General features: G+C 44.1%; 1 pseudogene; it reads left to right on the forward strand.

Moving 5' to 3' along the window:
* The first annotated feature begins 360 nt into the window (after nucleotides 1-360).
* Nucleotides 361-12,481, forward strand: part of LOC135504142 (membrane-associated guanylate kinase, WW and PDZ domain-containing protein 3-like) — a 293,136-nt pseudogene continuing 281,015 nt past the window's right edge.

Here is a 12,481-nt window from a genome sequence, read left to right on the forward strand (position 1 = left end):
GCTATTGTGCACAATAGACTATTAGACAACTGTTTCAGACCGATTCATTGAAGGTGAAGTAGGTTACTGATTCAGAAGTAGAGCTTCATTACCCAACCACTCAAGAATTTAACGCGAGTTAGAACCCAAGCTACCCTGCGATTGATCTCGCCCCCTGCGATAACACTGACGCAGATACTCGTGCACTACAGTCTACTGAATTGCAGACACTCGGGTGACGTTCCAGTCATTCAATGTACGGGATGTTCATACGGATAATGCTTTGAAATGACAGTTGCTCAAGGAATGGATTACAACCACAGTGAGCAGATTGTCTCATCTTGGTGCAAAAATAGTATTTTGAGTGATAGCGTTTTAGGAGAATAGCTGCTTGCCTCGTCTCTCAAACAACCAGTGTCTGGGACTCTCAAGGATTACACGAGGGGTTAAACATGTCCAAAACGCTGAAGAAGAAGAAGCACTGGTCAGGCAAAGTCCAGGAGTGCGCGGTGTCATGGGGGAACGCCGGGGAGTTCGGCTCGGTTGTGGAGGTACTAGGGGGAGCGGAGCTAGGCTACTTCCCGAACCTGGGACAGGTGATTACCGAGGCGATGGTCTGTCACGTCGGGAGGTTACCGAACAGCGGGGACGTGCTTCTGGAAGTGAACGGCACCCCTGTCAGTGGCCTGACCAACCGAGACACCCTTGCTGTCATCCGCCACTTTCGGGAGCCCATCCGTATCAAGACGGTCAAACCAGGTATGCCAAGTGTTTGCGCTCTTACTGTTGAGGTTTTGTAGCCTGCTATACTTTGCAATGTTAGGCTTTTTATCATGAGACGTCAGTTTCATACTATGGCATACTGAATTCATAATCCAAGCGTGGTCCTGGTCTGAGAAAAGGCAGGGGACATTGGTTATCATACAAAACCAAATGGATTCCACAGGTCACATACATGCGCACTGCAGTGACAACATGCGTTCTATTTAACCCTGACCCCTTATAGTCACCCACATAATTCCCAGAAGCCTCTTAATGTCACTCACTCCCTCTCTGTGCTGTACTTTAGGTGTAGGCCTTATGTGCCATGGGCAGTGAATGGCCTGGGTCACGGCTGTGAGGTTGACTGGGCTCAGAAAAACAGCACACTGATGTCTGTGGTTGGAATGGCATAAATAAGACAAGCTTGTAGATTGCTGCATCATTGCAGCTGAGACCCAGGCCCCCTAGGGTAGTGAGAGGATCAGGTGTGTGGGGGGGTTGTGGATTGTGACTGTCTCCGACTCGCCCATGACGACTTATGCCAGTGCCTCCAAGCTAATAACAAAATTGAACTACAGCAGGGGATTTATAGGATGCTATAGAATAGTGGTGCTAAGATTATTGTAGTTCAACATAACTTGTACATTCCTTTAGCTTGAATCATCTCTATCAAATCTGCGTGTAATGTAATCCTTTGTTTTGGATAGACCGTTGTCCATCTTTCTCCCTCAACCTTTGTCTGTCCTGTTCTTGATACACAGCATCCTTGCATTCTCTTCAATAGCCTACATCTTCTCCATGTCGTGTAGTTACTGATTTAGTCAAATCTCATTATTCTGCTCCCTCATCTAACCTGTTTTCATGCATAGACTTTATTTTTCTTCCTTGGTCATTCCATGGCGGGAGGGCCTAATGTCTGCTATAAAATAAAAATCCTTTCAGTTAAGACCTAGACAACCAGGTGACAGGAGTTTGGTGGTGCCTTAACTGGGGAGAATTGGCTCATGATAATGACTGGAGCGGAATTGGTGGAATAGTATTAAATGCACATAACACATTGTTTACAGGTGTTTGCCATTCCATTTACATCGTTCCAGACATTATGAGCCGTCCTCCCCTCAGCAGCCTCCTGTGGTGCCTTAAGTCATCTTTTCTCTGCTCAGGCAATAGCAACCAGCCAGACAATGTTCTCTGTGCTCCCCATACCGTGCTGTCTTTAGTCATCATTTCTCTGCTCAGGCAATAGCAACCAGCCAGACAATGTTCTCTGTGCTCCCCATACCGTGCTGTCTTAAGTCATCCCATTTAGCAAGGCTAGCCTGCCTAAATATGCTACAAAGCTGTCTGATGAAATCATTTTACAAGTTCTTCAAAGTAGATAAAGCATACTTTCACATACTGTCTTAATCCCACTCTCTCATTGTGTACATTCTTCTCTCATGCAGTCTGTGTATCTAACGTAGCAGGCATAAAAGGTATTAATCTCTGTATACAAGCCGTAAACAAAAAGCGCTATGGATTATGGTCATTGTATTTAATTACCACGGTTTCTGTGCTGAACTAGGTTGACTATTTGCTTACAACTCCCTTCAGCCCAGCCTTCCACGTAGTTCTTGACTTGATTTCTCTGGTGAATTATTTAATTTCTCACTAGAAAACACTTGTTGGGCTCACCAAAAAAGCTGTGGTCAGAAGTTAAGTTTTATTAGTCGTATGTAGGGGATACACATGTTGTACATCATCACACAAAATGCTTACTTGCAGGTTCCTTCTTGATAAAGCAACAACAATAAAAGATAAGAATACGAACACAAAAAGTAAATGACTTAGTAGAAAAGAATACATATTTTAGCATAAGTATAATACAGTACACCACAATTTATAGTCCAATATTTACATGTGTATGGGGAGATTGGTGGGGCAGTGTATAAACTGAGCAATATAAAATATTGTGTAGCATGCATGTGTGCTAATGTGCAGGTGGTCAGTCCAGTTCAAGTGTTCATCAGTCTGATGTCTTGTAGATACCGATGGGCTCGGAGACTGTTTCTATCAAACCTCATGCTCCAATACCGTCTGCTCGACGGTAAGGGAGAGAACAGCTTGTGTATGGGGTCCTTGATGATGCGGTGCGCTAAGGTACCGTTTTGAGTCCTGGATGTTTGGGAGCATGGTCACTAATGTACTGGGCCATCTTCACCACCCGCAGGAGGGCCTTGCGGTTGTGGATGGAGCTATTCCGTACCAGGCCTTGATGCAACCTGTCAGGACACTCTTGATGGTGCAGTGGTTGTATTTTGAGAGGACCTGGGCCGGCATGCCAGATTTCTTCAGCCGCCATAGGAAGTAGAGGCGCTGTTGCGCCCTTTTGACCAGAGTGGTGGTGGTGGTTGTCCATGACAAGTCCTTGGTGATGTGGACACCAAGGAACTTAACTCGGGACTCGCTCTACTGCAGTCCTGTTGATGTGGGTCTGGGCATGTTCCAGTGTTTTCCATAAGTATGTAGAGTAGCCAGCTTAATAGAAAAAGTAGCCAGCCAGGCGGCCCTCAATGTTTGGTCGAAGGAGTTCTATTTTGGTGGCCTCTGGTACATTCTAATCCCTTGATTCCATCAGGACTGCACAGTGACATGATTGGAAACTTTATCAAGTTCATCTCCCAGAATCAAAACATTTTGTGGTTTTGTGTAGAAGGATATTACCTTAAGTGACTTCAAGTGCATGAATTCAGTATAATGTTAGTAGTTCTGAATATTTTATTGTCCTGTATGTTTAGCACTATTGTCTAAGAACATTAAACCTTTAGATTAGACTTCTTTTAATGTTTTACTGCAAGATATGGATGGCCACTGTTGAAATTATGCGTTTAATTAAAACAAAAATGTTACAAATAGCCTCATTTTCTTGAAATAAATGGAAAGGTTTTGTTTTTTCAGGTTTTCACTGTCAACTTAGAAAATGTGGATGTTCTAGTTTTTTAAAAGTCCACAACAATGTCCACATCAGGAGACTACTTATGAGGCCAATTCAAGTGCGAGGCTGTTTACAATCACATGTGCAATAAAGAAACAAACAATGATGGACTGAGCAGGAACTGGTGGACACATGCACAGATGGGGCATTCTTGCCGCTGAAGGTTACAGGAAATATAATCAGTGTTGCATTCTGCTCATGTCTTATGATAAACTTGGGCTTGATACATTTAGTTGGTTCCCTACTAAGGTCAATAGATTTTTTTTAAATGGTTGAATTCCGTTTTACTTCTTGGCTTCCGTGAGGGCCCTAATTATTATTTGTACCAGAATGAGGCTCTCCAATGCTAATATTGTTCCTGCAGCGATCTTCATTGAATGTTTTCATAATTTATGTGCATATGGTTGTCAAAAAGCCTAGGCCTACCAGTAGGGAGCCAAATGAACGTCTCTCTCACCGATGCGATTCGGTAGGCTACACTGACTGACGAGACGAGGCACTCATTTTAGCACCACTGTCTGGCAAGCCCGACATCCTAGAAAATCCTTTGGTTTACTTGTCCCAATGCGATACCATGGACATAACCACATTGCATGATTTAGGAATGGCAAAGGGATTTAAGAGCAACTTTATTGTCAGTTCGACACCTTTTTATAAACTAGACAACACATGGTGTTCAGTTGTCAATCAGTGTACAGTAAATAGCCTACTATGCGCCACAACGCCATGTGGCTTCCTATATGAAAGAAAGTAGATTAATGTGTCAGAACAATAATTGGACTAAATTGTGGATTTTGACTCATTGTTACCACTTACAGTACATTACATGGGACATTGCAAATTCACTAGCATCATGCTCTCTCCCTCCATGTAAAAAACAATTAGACCGCAACCAATCACAGGGCACACAAACTGTACCGGGACACGGTAAAGACAGCAGACTGCGTTTCCCTGTCATTGCTCGCTTTGTGACTGACAGGTGCCTGTCCTATCAATAAATATCTAGAAGTTGTATATTGTTCATTCTCGTGAGAGGCGGACTAGCAAATTGAAACTTTTAAATGAACAGTAGCCTATGAGGTGGAAAAGTAGCTGGTTTGAAATGGTCTGGAACTGATTAGCCTACAGCCTGCGCAAATGGGAAAACACTGTTCCCTCCTCTGCTTCCTGACGTCAACAATCCACTCCTTTGTTTTGCTGATGTTGTGGGAGAGGTTGTTCTCATGACACCACAATGCCAGTTCACATACCTCATCCCTATAGGCTGATTCGTCATAGTTGGCTATCAGGCCTAAAACCATGGTGTCCTTAGCAAACTTGTCAGTGTTGTGCAAAGCCGGTAATGAGGCGTATTGGATTCGCCCCAAACATAACACTTTTTATTGAGGACAAAAAGTTTTATTGCGTGGTATCCAATTGTTAGTAGTTACTATCTTGTCTCATCGCTACAACTCCCGTACGGGCTCGGGAGAGACGAAGGTCGAAAGCCATGCGTCCTCCGATACACAACCCTTTGGCACTGGGATGATGGTGGTGGTCTTTAAAGCAGGTGGGGACTACAGAGACACCTGGGACAAAGACGGGCTGAGGACGTGGCCAGGGATGCCTTCTATGCCAGCCACTTTGATTATTCACACTTTTATTTTTTTAGGGCACTATGTAGGGATTAGGCTGCCATCTGGGATGCCGCCATGGTCTGAGTGAAGGAGCATTTTGAAGTAACACTTAGCTGGAGTTTGTTAATGGTGCCAGAGCGGAGCCAGGCCTGCAGCCTTGAAGTGAGTCCAAGTCTAATGCATTCAATCACAGCCTTAAATCCCCAATCTGCTGTGTTGGTGTTACTACTGTAATCCTGAGAGGCCAGGGTAGACCTATAAAGCTATAGGCTACAATCAACAGGTGTTTGCTTCAGGGGCTGTCATTCTGTAGTGTGGTTGCCATGGTTACCACTCACACAGTCCATTTGTTGGCAGGCAGTATGTAGCGAGACACCTGAAACGTAAGTGTTCTCTAATGGCAGGTGAGTTGTCGTGGTTCCTCTCTAGGTTTCTTCCTAGGTTTCTGCCTTTCTAGCCACAGTGCTTCTACATCTAGCTGTTTTGGGTTTTGGGCTGGGTCTCTGTATAGCACTTTGTGACATCGGCTGATGTAAAAAGGGCTTTATAAATACATTTGATTGAATTTGATGGATTGCATGTCTTTGTGCCTACAATGAGTGACTGCAGTATTGCACAGAGGATTTCAATATACTCCATCTCTGATTTTGATTTTAAATGTTCTGTAGTTAGAAACGGATTAGATTAGTATTCCTTAAACACTTTTGTTTATAATTTGATCTCTGGGAAATTAGGCTAATTGATTTCACCCAAATTGGCCATATTTTTATGTATTTATAGGGTTCATATAATCGTCAATAAATATAGTAATTAACATTCAATTTGGACCTTAATTCTTCTTAACAATGGGTAAGACATGAGGAATCCAACGAAATGATCCATAGCCACCCGTGGACCTCCCACGCCAACAAACAGTAATCAGTATCAGTTCTCAACCTTGGTAGAAGACTACCTTGAAGCAAGGGTACGGTGTAGAAGGATATGGTAGGGTGTTTAGATCCCCTGTGAAGCTTAGATAATGGAGTGGGTGTGCCATTGATTACTGATGTTGTCTTCGGTGATCTGTTCTGTGCTTGTTGTGGCCTCGTTAGGCTGTAGTTAATGGATAGCAGTTTAGTCGCCCTCAGCTCACCCTGCTAAGGTAGAATGGCAACATAGCACTCAGTTTTTAGGCCGGGGAAATTCCTAATACAGTAAATGTAGGTGGTCTGGAAATGTGTAATTTTGTACAACCAAAATTGAGACAAAGTGGGCAATAAAAGTAAATTGCATTCACTGTTTTAATGTCTTCTGTTCATTAAAGGAAGTAAGTTATGGAATCTGCTGGTTACCTCCGATTTGAAGTGGGCTAGAAAGCTATGTTTATTTCTTAGTATTTTACAGTTAGGCACGTGTATTAAACAGCACTGCCTTGTCTTGATATGATAGAACTGTTAATGAGAGAAGCGATCCACACTGGTTTTACCATCTCCTGCCTAGCAGAATACTGCTGCAGCATATGGTGTTTTAATGTGGTCTGTCTCGCAGTGCTACAGTTTCATGATATTCGTATTTTATTAGGATCCCCATTAGCTGTTGCAAAAGCAGCAGCTATTCTTCCTGGGATCCACACAACATGACATACAGAACATTAATAGACAAGGACAGAACTACATCAAATGGGGGTGGCTGTTTTAACTAGCTGAAGGTACAACAACCTCTATACCTTCTGTCCAATGCTCTTATGAACACATTTCTGCATTGTTGGACAAAGTTGTCTCTCTGAATTCTAAGCGATATTCTCTGTACACTGGAAATTCCTTTTTCACCAAACATTTCAGCATGTGGTTTTGGGTAGAATGGTACCCCAGCCCACACAATTTCACTGAACTAGACCACCACTACCAGAAAAAGTTGCAATAAACTACACTTACAAATCGAATTGTTTCTCACATGCGCCAAATACAACAGGTGTAGACATTACAGTGAAATGCTTACTTACAAGCCTTTAACCAACAATGCAGTTTTAAGAAAAATTACTAAAGTAAAAAATAGAAAATAAAAGTATCATAATTAAAGAGCAGCAGTAAAATAACAGTAGCAAGGCTATATACAGGGGGTACTGGTACAGAGTCAATGTGCGGGGACACCGGTTAGTCGAGGTAATATGTTCATGTAGTTATTAAAGTGACTATGCATAGATAATAGAGTAGCAGCAGTGTAAGAGGGGTCTGGGTAGCCCTTTGATTAGATGTTCAGGAGTCTTATGGCTTGGGGTTAGAAGTTTAGAAGCTACCTGGACCAAGAATTGGCACTCTGGTACCAATTGCCATGCGGTAGCTGACAGAACAATCTATGACTAGGGTGCCTGGAGTTGCACTACCCTCTAGTGCCTTGCGGTCGGAGGCCGAGCAGTTGCCATACCAGGCAGTGATGCTCTCCATAATGCAGCTGTAGAACCTTTTGAGGATCTGAGGAACCATGCCAAATCTTTTCAGTCTCCTGAGGGGGAATAGGCTTTGTCTTGCCCTCTTCACGACTGTCGTAGTGTGCTTGGGCCTTGATAGTTTGATGTGGACACCAAGGAGCTTGAAGAACTTGACGAATTGGGACATGCTCTGTCCTCTTCCAGTAGTCCACAATCATCTCCTTTTGTCTTGATCACGTTGAGGGTGAGGTTGTTGTCCTGGCACCACATGGCCAGGTCTCTGACCTCCTCCCTATAGGCTGTCTCGTTGTTGTCAGGGATCAGGCCTACCACTGTGTCATCTGCAAACTTGATCATGGTGTTGGAGTCGTGCCTGGTCATGCGTGAACAGAGTACAGGAGGGGACTGAGCACACATCCCTGAGGGCCCCCCCCTGTGTTGAGGATCAGTGTGGTGGATGTGTTGTTACCTACCCTTACCACCTGGGGGCGGTCCGTCAGGGAGTCCAGTATACAGAAGATCCAACTCTGTAAATGACTAGTGTTGGTTTCCTCATAAATGTGTGTTGTGGAACACTGACAGCAACCGCATTACATGTCTTCCATCCCTTTTTTCCCCCTTTTCTCTCCAGCTATAATTAACTGTTCCCCACATGCCACAACAGTCCATGAGAAAATATAATACGTGTTATTTCTCTATCGCTTGCTCTTTTTTTTCTCAGGTAAAAACTCATATTTAAAGAATGTCCCATGGCGGAGCCGGGAGAAGCCAGCTGTGTACAATTAATTTTGTTACACTGTCACTCTGAGAGGGGAGGGGGCATAGCCTTGCCTCGGGTGGTGCCTTTCACAGTGCCCTACCCAGAACAGAAGCGAGGCAGAGGTCACAACGTCCTACTTCTGTCATGCATGGCATGCAGCAGAGGGGCTCAATCAATGACAACCGACCTGTCACATAGAGGGGGGGGGCTTATCTCTAAACCCTGTTGACTTGTGACAACATTCTGATGATTTATAGCTCATCATGATTATAGACCATGGACTGCAATTGTTAAAGGAATTTTAATGGCATTGTTAGATTCTCCCTGGCCTGCTTATAAGGGAAATAAGCCTCCCTAACTTCCTTTCATTGGTTACACACTGCATTCAAAATACAGATGGAACACCTTGAGTTCCTGTGTGTGTGGTGTGTGTGTGTGTGTTTGTGTGTGTGAGAGAGAGCGCGTATCACAGACCTGACCCAACCCTATCACCCTCTATCCCGCCTGCCAGCAAGTCCGTCAGTGGGGAAGGAGTGGAAGAGGGAGGGAGTGAGCGGATGGGTGCGCTCAGGCCCCAGACAGAAGCAGCTGCTGTGAATACTAAAGTGTCTGTCTTCTCCTCTCCTTCTCTCACCCCTGGCACGGCCCACTCCTGCAGCAGCTCTCACTCAGCACTAAGGTGGTTATATGGGCTGACTTCCAGATTGTCTTTATTGCAATTGCTTTCCCAGGTTCACTATATTGCAGTCAAGCTTTGCAGATGATCAGTTCTCACAATGCCTAGAGAAATGCTTAACTTCACAAACATCTCCGAAGATGGCTTAAACCTTTGTGGTTACTGAAGGTTTCAAACATTCTCCAGAGATCTGATTTGCAGCACCACCCCTGTCCCACTCCTTCGTTCCCACACTGCGGAGCGTGAGGAAGACACTAACACTCTACTCCTCCTGTCTTCCCGAGAGAGGGGTTGAGGGAACCAGGGAAGACTTCAAGAGGTGGTGCCAGTCTCTGTTTGGCCAACACTTGTCGATCACAGCTGTGAGTGTTTGAGTTGCACTGCTGCCTGTTTGTCTGACAGAGCGGACTCTTAATAATGACTAGTGATGACCCGCCAACTGGAGAGTGCCTGGCGCTGGTTATTTATCCCTGCTTTATTGTTGTGGCTCTGGCTGTCAGGCCGAGACAGTCTGCCTGGTAATGAATACGGCCTGCAACAATGATGACTGATCTCTTCTCATTGCGTCATTATCTAAGGGAAGGAGATGCATCACGTTTTTAGACAGGTGTATGTGTGCTGCTTTCACTCCTGCACCCTCCTCTGCAGTGGCTGTTTGACAGTGTGGCCTCGGCCTCGGGGGTGGCGTCGGCCTCGGCCTCGGCGGTGGCGTCGGCCTCGGCGGTGGCGTCGGCCTCGGCGGTGGCGTCGGCCTCAGGGGTAGAATCCATGTCTCAAGCAGTGGAGGCTGCCTAGGGAAGGACGGAATGGCATCAAACACATGGAACCCATTTTTGACATTTCATACGATTCCGCTCCAGCCATTACCACGGCCCATTCCTCCCCAATTAAGGTGCAACCAACCTCCTTAATTTTTTTTGTTTTAGTGTAGAATTAATAAAATAAGTGTCCCCATTCAAGTCAATGATGACAAAATCAATGGACTGGCAGCCATTGTGAGTGTAGCTGTTAGGAGCTTTGAAGGAAATAAAAGCATCAAGTGTACCCACCAATATGTGCTATGATTTGAGTCAACTCAACTGACATTACAAAAAATACATGTGCCAAACACATGCTGTCACAAGGAATATTAACCCCCAGCTTAACGCTAAAGTGTACGAGTCAGTGGCCTGAGAATATAATGCAGCTGTTCAGGCAATGCATCCTGGGACAGATAAGTAGTCACCTCGGGAGATGTTTCCCTTTCTCTCCCTTCAGCCTTAAATGAACAAATGCTATCTGTCATTCCCCTGTGCAGCATAATGACCCCTGTCACGGACACACTGATAAGCAGCTAAATGCTGATGGCTTGACAGGAGATATGGAAAGGAGGGAGAGAAGGGAAGATTGGATGGTGTGTGCACAGGGGCGGCCACCCGAGCCCTTGACTATGACTCTGTTCCGTTTTATTACACGAGTCATTGGAGGATCGCGTCTTCTGTATGGGGGAGTTTTGTTAAGAGCCCCGATGTTCTGTTTGAAGATTAACTCGCATCACTTACGTTATGGTTTTGGAAGCATAAACACTTTCTTTCATATCAGTGAGACATTTCCAAAAACAGAAGGTTAAATTGATACAAACCTTTTTTTAGGTTAGTGTTCCCACACTGACATATTTCCATGTTACATCGGGTGTTTACAGAAGATGGATGGAAGACAGAGGGACCACCTGTGCTAATTAGCGTTCTAGCATGTTTGAAATGGAAGAAGGCCGCCAGAAATGTTGTCACTGAAAAATACTGTCGGCTTTGTGATAAAGCAGGAAAAAACAGTTGTAAAATTATTTTGAACTGACATGAAAGTAAATGGCTTTATGTTTCTGGAACCATATTGTAGTTTGAGAATCGATTCACGTTTTAGATGGAGATTTTGTCTGACAGTCAAAAGTCTACCTCTGAAAATAACAATGTCCTTGGGCCTTAAGGAGTAATGGTAAGCTCTTTTAAGAGTACAGCTTGGGAAGACCTGCATGGAAAGAGGAGTAGATGACTGGAAGGGGCCTATTGGCCAATTTTGCTTGACAACAAGATGCCATTGTACAATGAAGAGGCACCGAGGGGCAAGGGGAGGAGTGGAAGCTGGCATCTCTGCCCACAATCTCCTGACCAGAACATTTTCTGCTGAAGAGATGCAGAGATCAAAGGGATCAGAAATGCAATTAAACAAAGTGAAGTATAGAGAGCGAGAGGCTGTGACTAAGCTTGGTGTTGCTTTTCTGTTTGTACACTGTGTGTGGTACTAGTCTGTGCCTCCTGTGTTACTAGAAGACCTGTTATTATTCCTTCCTAGCCTGAGTAACTCCCCTCCGCTCGACACTCCACCGCTAGAGAACAGGCACTTGGCTTTTTGGAATCTTTGTCTGCAATTAACTCTGTCCTCCTTGTGAGTTGCCAGTGTGTCCACGTGCTTAAGAATGAGAAACTGGGATTGTTTCTTGAGTTCTAGTGGCCTTTTTGAGAAGTGCAATCAGAACGATGGGATTTGTTGCTTTATTCCTGCAGGCTGGGGTTTGATGTTGAGGTAATTGATTCTCCTTCCCTCTGTAATCATTCAGATATCCAAAAATGTTCCTTAGTTATGACTGTTCCGTGGCAACACCGGTGTTTGGCCCTGCTGATTTTATATTTTTACAGCACTTGTTTTTTTCTTTGTCCTTTTCCCTGGTTGTTATTTTTTTTCACCTTTTTTTTAACCGATTAGGCTAGTTGAGAACAAGTTGTCATTTACAACTGCGACCTGGCCAAGATAAAGCATAGCAGTGTGAACAGACAACAGAGTTACACACAGAGTAAACAATTAACAAGTCAATAACACATTAGAAAAAAAGAGTCTATATACATTGTGTGCAAAAGGCATGAGGAGGTAGGTGAATAATTACAATTTTGCAGATTAACACTGGAGTGATAAATGATCCGATGGTCATGTACAGGTAGAGATATTGGTGTGCAAAAGACCAGAAAAGTAAATAAATAAAAACAGTGTGGGGATGAGGAAGGCAAAATTGGGGAGGCTATTTACCGATAAGACTACGTACAGCTGCAGCGATCGGTTAGCTGCTCAGATAGCAGATGATTGAAATTGGTGAGGGAGATAAGTCTCCAACTTCAGCGAATTATTATTATTATTATTATTATTATTATTATTATTAATTTTTTTTTTATATATATTTTTTTGGCAATTCGTTCCAGTCACAGGCAGCAGAGAACTGGAACAAAAGGCGGCCAAATGAGGTGTTGGCTTTAAGGATGATCCGTGAGATACACCTGCT

The sequence above is a fragment of the Oncorhynchus masou genome, chromosome 18 (genome assembly GCF_036934945.1).
Source record: "Oncorhynchus masou masou isolate Uvic2021 chromosome 18, UVic_Omas_1.1, whole genome shotgun sequence".
Taxonomy (NCBI): Eukaryota; Metazoa; Chordata; class Actinopteri; order Salmoniformes; family Salmonidae; genus Oncorhynchus; species Oncorhynchus masou.